The following is a 7431-nucleotide window of genomic DNA, read 5'->3' as shown; positions in this document are numbered from 1 at the left end:
GGCCTGGAGGAGATCAGGTTGAGAAGCGGAGAATGTCTCTTGCAAATGCACTGTATTTTTTATCTGATCATGTAACTTGTTTTCCCCGAGCAGCGCAGTAGTCTGTATGACATTTCAACATATGTGTGATATACAAATTATGAATGACACCTTTTTTTTCCTTCCATGGATGCACACAGCAATAGGACATCCTCTGACGCATTCATCAAGCCATCAAATGAGGAATGAGACACTGGCTGTAATGGAATTATTGACATGTTTCTGGAGGAATAATAAAGGCAGTATAGCTGTGAGAAGTGTTGATTCACAGTAGCCTCCTCGCTGCTGGGTGTTGAAATCCTTTTCAGCCAAGCCTGGGAACTCCGGTCGGAAACTTTGCTTCGTCTCAGCCGAGAAACCTCCATCTTCTCCAGTCGTGACCGGAATGCAAACAAACAGCAGCTTATGGAACCTCGTTTCCTGAAGTCTTCATTCCATCTATCCATCAGTCCGTCACGCAGTAAAAGAAATAGACGTAACAAGTTCATCGTCATTTTTTATCTGTCATCAAGGATCAAAGGTGGTGTGACACATTCACCTGTTGGCAGTCAAGTCATTCTGTCACTTATAAAGGGTGTTCCAGCGATCCCACAGTTCGCCTCATGCACGTGTCCGTGCGCTCCCCAACGTTCCCACTATGTGTTCGAACCAGTCATCTGGAAGCAACAATTCATTTACATCACGTCTTCTTGCCTCTGCCTTAAAGATCGTAACACTTTGAATACGAGTAGTGCAAATGAATATGATTCAAATGTCTGCTTTCATTCGGCACTCTGAATACAAAACAAATGATTATATTACATTACAAATTTGGTAATGCATTTTTTATATTTTCAATACATCATCCATCTGGCAAACTAGCACTCCATAATTAGTGCACCCACTTTGAATATTGTAATTACTTCTGACAGGTGCCGTGCTTTATGTGGGCCTGAACACGATTCTTCACTCTAATAACAGTTTGAGCTTTTACCTGTGAGTTATTTAGGTTGATTCATGATTGGTTATTTTATTTCTGTCTCTTTCCATATTTGGTGTCAAGCTCTTACTACCATTTCTGCACTGCTTTTTCCCAGAATTCACCTGTTAATTAACTGCGTGGGGGGGGCTATGATGTCAGTCTTCAATACTTCTGGTGATTAAGTTAGAATTTCAGTAAATGGTAAAAAAAAGAAAAGAAAAACGTCACTGTGTTCAGAACAGGAAATCAAAAAAAAAACTTAAATCAATACTTTAAATGAATCCGTGATCCACGTGGTGGAAGCCGGTAAAGTCTTACTGCAGCTGTGAAAAGCTGGAATGGAAAATAAAAAATGTTCATAATAAATTTGAGGCATTGCTCTATTCAATCAACAGGTGCTGTAGTTTCACCCAAGCAATGTAATTGGCTCGAGACGTGTTCACCATACTGATGATGATAAAGAATACTTTTTATTCAGGCCGCATGCATCGGTAACTGCTCCATAAATGCTGAAACTCCCCCAGAGGACATTCTTTACTGTTATTGTAGGTGCTGCGGCGATGCATCACAGTTGCACCCATTAATGTTGTTAAGACTACCCTCAGGGGTGTTATCGCTATATTTAGTCATCGGATATTTGATGAGGAATAGATCCCCGAGCACGTACGCCGACCAGAGCTGACGTCATCACAACGGTATCCGGTCCTTCTCAGGCGAATAAAACTGAGACGTCTCTAATTAGCACCACGATGGATTGCGTCCGTTTGATCCCCTGAGCTACGTTAAGCATCCCTCACAGCAGTGTTGGATTACATGTGAATGAGACAAAGGAAGCAGGAGGGATACTTCCTGTGTCTCTGTATCAGAGAAGGTACACCCCCCCCCCCCCCCCGCCCTACCCTGCTCAACATCTCATCACAACAACCTCTGATCAGAAAAAAAACCCCAGGGATTGGCTTTAAACGGTTGAAGATTGCAACATGGTTATGAGAACATATATTACTCTGATCTGGAGACGCAACAACAAGTCCCGATCACACAACAAACCGCTGATCGAGCCACAACATCGACATCACTTCTCTGGAAGTGTAACTAAAAGTGATCGCACCTAAAAAGTAACAGTGCCAGCGGAGAGCGGTGGGATATAAGGTGAAATATAATATAAGGTGAAATGTTTGACATAGCATAACATAATGTACATGATATAAAACATAATAAAGCATAGTAATAGCATAGTATAGCGTCATATATAATGAATAATAAAAGTACGAATAGTAATACAAATGAGTGTGTGACATTTGCAAATGAAGGAGACAATGGAGACAATGGAGAGAGACAGTGTGCCAGACACTGTGGGAATGTGTGTATCTGTGTGCCGGCTGGACGGAGTCAATGGGATCCTCTGTGGACACCACTGCTGCTGTACAGTCTGATAGCAGAGGGCACAAAAGAGCGTCTGAAACGCTGAGTGTTGTACCTGGGCGGGATGATCCGGTGGCTGAATGAGCTGCCCATCTGCCACAGCTCGCCATGGAGCATTTGAGAGAGGTTATCCAAGACGGCTGCGTCCAGACTGTCCAGTTCCAGGCCCGGACCACAGAGCTGGCCTTCCTTACAAGCTTGTTGAGTTGGCTGGGCTCACCAGCCTTGATGCCACCATCCCAGCACACCACAGTGAAGAACAGAGTAACGGAAACCTGTCCAGTTTTCGGTTCATTCGGACCGCAGCGCTGGGTCCATGCTCCCTGGCGCTGGGAGACTGCAGCCAGGAGCAGAGCAGACGGCCGCTCCGGAGACGCAGGTGCGAGGGTTCGAGCTGGCTGAATTTGAGTCGGTCCTCCGAAGCTGGAGTCTCCTCTCCTCCCACTAAAGTAGTGTCTCAGCGGCCGGGAGTTAGGCAAAGGAAAGTGGGCGGTTGTTTCACCTCTCAGTCCCTTGCCTCAGCTCTTTGCAATTTCCAAAATCATGCAGTGGGTGGAATTGGAAGTTACATTTTAATGATGCTGCTTTGACAAAAAATGAGTCTGGTGCAAAGACGTCCAAATCAGACCGTCTGTCCTTTAATTTCCTTGGCCGTGAAGAAAGTCCCAAACCCACAATTGTACATTATAACATGTTCTTGTGAGTCAGATGGCATCCTCCACTCCGCTTAGAGTCCAGAAAAGCAGTCAGCATGGTCCTCACATGTTACCCGCTCACATGTAGCTCAAAGTGCATTTTCTCGCCCATGTGTCGCCAAATCAACCAGAAGGTAAACATGAAAGATCAGTACTTTCATGGCTTTTCAGCTATACCTGACTTTTAGTCAGGTATAGCTGATTTTGGAGATTTCAGATTTTGTTCGTGGATTTGAAAATACAATTGAAACCTCTCCTGAGAGGTACTTGTACGATACTGTACCGGTAACACTGCTATTCAGAACACAAGTACAATCAGCTCTTCCAGCTGACCTCAAACAGTGACTGCACCAGTGACGTGTTTAAAAAAAACTGTCGAAGCTTTGCATTGTGCTCCAACAAGGTTTAGCAACCAAATTAAAAAGAATACAATGAACACCAAGGCATCTGGCGCCGCATGAAGTCTGTAGAAATCAGTTTTCCTCAAAGCTGTCTCTGCATTGTCTGCCTGCTGACACAAATTTATGATTCTATTGTAAAGCTAAAAATTGGTTGAAAATTGGTAGGAGCGAGAGCAAATGAGATGCTGCTGAGCATCACATCTGCATGGCTTCGCTGCTTTGAGTGAGCCATCAGTGTCATCAAACTTACCTGCGTGCAGCACGGAAGGACAGACCGCCACGAGACAAAGCAGTCATTTGCTTCGCCATTGTGCCCGCCGCTACGACTTTATGATCTGGGCAGCCCGGGATGAATTTGCGATCATAAAAACAGGCCTATACCGCAACAATAGTCGGAGGAGATTGACAATAACCAAAGAACACGTGCGCGAGAAAACACAGGCTTTTTAGTGAAAGCCAGTCATTTTAATAACTGTTAGATGTCTGGTGGCAAATCAGAACTGTACGAATGTGTCTTTTGTCAGTTTTGTCAGCGCCTTCGTTTCCTGACAGCGTCTTTATCCGACTGATCCAAACATGTCGTCTCGGTGCGCCTCTGTATTCATCAAGACCCGGCTGAGATATTTTCCTCCCAGTGTGACTAGCTGCTTATGTATGCCAAGCTACGGAATCATAATAGAGTTTCTACCTCTATTCCCTTTGCAGCGGCTTTTCTTATTTTACACATTCAATTATGAAGAATGAAATACGGGATTAGATATTTTTCAGGGCTGCGTTTCCTCTGTGCACAATCCATTTCATTCCCTGCAATTTCACGCTCCGTGGAATTTTCCAGTCACAAGTTAATTAATCAGGTAGAGACTGTGGGGTTACTTCATCTCAAGACTAAACGGCCCATATTTAGCACAAAGGCAAACTTCACTCTGAAGGTATATGCGAAGAAGAAAAGCAGCACCGGAAGCAGCGGCCCTCCATGTTCAGCAGCAGCGGTCCCCGTTTCATCTCAGGGCCGCTCTTAACGAGATAAACCCTCGACTGACAGTGACCCGAGATGAAAGCAGGAGACACAAATCCGGGAAGAGTTCAGGGAAAGTTCTTTCAGCACCGAACCTATACCCACCCACTCACCCCGCCCAAACCTATCTCACCCCCAGGCATGGTGCTGCTGGGGAGGGAAGTGGGTAGGGCGGTAGACTGCGGCGGTGGACGAGAAAAGTTCCATCGCCTCCATAACAACTTTGCGGTTGATCCCACAAGGAGGCCTCACTCGGTGCTAAAGATGCCGGGGATTGACGGCTCTAATCTCGCCGACTCTCTCCGTCTCGCTCGAACTTGGCCTCTTCTTTTGTTCTTTAAGCCCCGGATTCTCGCGTTTCTACAACTCTATTTGGACGCGGTGCTGGTTCCTGCCGAGGGGAGGGGGCGAGGATGCTGCTGGAGGAAGCGCAGAGGCGGAACAGAGGACATGCTGCCACGGTTGAGACAGCAGAGGTCCGGCGTCCTCTGAAAAGGGACAAGCTGGTGACCCATGTGAATGACTGGGATTTTGATCAGTTGTTTTCACCCAACATACAAAATAAGAATGGAAAAAAAACAAAACAAAATAGAAGAAATGAAAGCACTTTGCCATCAGATAAGTGGTAATTCAGTGGTTCTCAGTCTGGCTGCTTTTCTTTCTAGCCGTCTCATCAGGAAATATTTTACACCTGGGATACAAGTTGAATGCAATTAACTACCTGCAGAGGCAGAACGCAGCACCACTCAGGGATCTGGTGCACTCATAACAACTGGCCGGATGAAAACTAATTTGTTTCGGCTAACACGGGAACATTTTGTTAACAGCAAATTGTTTTATTGAAAAGGTTGCGACGGTGTAAGATAATACCAAGTCACCTTCAGTCTTTTTCTCCCGTTCTTTTTTTATGTCACGGCAGAGAAGCATCGAGCGCAGGCCTCAACGTGAGTCAATGTCACATTCACACCATACGGGATGGACCATTTATAACAGTGTTGATAATTCACTGACAAACTCACTATACTAGCCTGAGCTCCACATACAGTAGGGGAACTATTGAGGTGGCTGATTTGTTGAAAGTCAACTCTTGCACTTTCATTGCGTTCATGGACTTCTCTAGCGTGCTGAAACCTGCATTGCCTTTATTGTCTCAGAGAGTCCCAACTCGTAAGTAAGTCAGCCAGTCTGCTGACCGTCTTATGGAAAGCTATTTGAATTGCTTTCTTCTTTAAAAGTTGGCATACAGACAAACCAAAACTTGCCAATTTTGTCAATAGTCGGATTGGAAAGTTTTAAACGGTCCCCCACGTATATTCACATAATTTGGCCCCAAAGCACATACGCACGTCATTTCCATGAACTGGACACAATTCATTTGAAGATCAGCGCTGATGTCAGCATGCATACGCACTCCAGTGAAACCGTGTTTGCCATTAGTTACACTATACAACACAGCAGCACCTCATTAACAGCGTTGGGGGAGTTGGATAACAGGGTCGCTAATGAATACGTCCTCTGCTGCTCGAATCAACATATGGGGGCAATGCCAGTAAATCCAGACCCCCCCCCCCCTCGCCCTTTCTTCACTGTCTATTCATGAGTGTGTGAAGCCATGGGATTTATTACAGCTCTCCAGCTCTGATGCCCTCTCTCCAGCAGTTTGTTTTTGCAGACAGAAAGCTTGGCGAGCAGCGGTGCTCGTGTGGACACTCAGCCGCTACTTTAATGACCCGCTTGTTTCCGTGGCGCGCCGGCTCTCTCGTTGAGAGCGCTTCCACGGTAAGCACCTGTTAAGCATCAGCCAAATGACAGGATATCCCCTTATCCTCACCAATGCCAACACACACAGTAGGAGCTCGGCTGAAGACAGAAAAACAAAGTGAGCCACTGAAAATGCCCCCCCCCATGGGTAACAGTCTCCATACTGCCAAAGCTAAGCTCGCCGAGATGTGTCCATCGTACGGCGTCGGCACTCTATCGCATTATTGACCCAAGATTTCACCAGCTGCTCTTCTACATGTTTTGATCAGCCTCAGCTTTCCTGTGTTTTGTGTTATATAGTAAATGTTAGCATGCCTGCTGAAAGGTGAACATTGCATTGTCACGTTAGCGTGCTACTGTTAGCATTTAGCTCAAACCACTGCTGTGCCCAAGAACAGCCTCACAGATCTGCTGGCGTAAGTTAGCAAGCAGCAGTCGTCTTTATTGCACCTTTGTTAATCCTTTTATTGCCTTAAAAACATATATGTGCTCGTTGGACTTGCTCGTTGGACTTGCTCATTGGTAACTTCAACGTCCATTTTGTAAGTGAGCCAGTCCTTTATCCAGTAATCCCCAGCTCAGTTCAAAGCGCAAGTCCTAATGATTGGTGCTGCGGTATCCAAACTTCCTGGACCCTTCCACAAGGATGAAAAGAAGGGATTGCTTTATTAGCTTGCAGGCTGAAGCTGGACGATGCCGTCTGAAGGAGCAGATGCTGCGGTAAATTGAGAGCCTCTCTCATCTCGACAGAGCTCTCAGTTAAAACCAGGAGGCATGCTCGGTCTTCCCATCCTCAGCAAGGAAGGAAGGGAACATGTTGTTGGCTGGAGTTGACTGTCGGAGCCCAACTGGAAGTGTCGCTGCAGCGGTGCTGTGTGTGTGTCTTCGGTGCGATTGTGCCAGGCAACAGGAACTGTCTGGCCAAAGACGCAGATGGCGTTCGAAGCCATTGGCGCTTTGCAGTCGCAGAGGCTCAAGAAGCTGTCTTGATTGAGATTAGAAGCAGACAGCAGAGGTCTGACACAAACTATTATACAGCAGTGTTCAAGTACTTTGAAGCAGCTTTTAATGTATTGATTTTTCATTATTTATTTTAATAATTTACTCTGAAGTGAATGTTCTCATGCTGCTATTATT

Source organism: Melanostigma gelatinosum, assembly GCF_949748355.1.
Source record: "Melanostigma gelatinosum genome assembly, chromosome: 22".
Classification (NCBI taxonomy): Eukaryota; Metazoa; Chordata; class Actinopteri; order Perciformes; family Zoarcidae; genus Melanostigma; species Melanostigma gelatinosum.
This window is presented reverse-complemented; position numbering follows the sequence as displayed.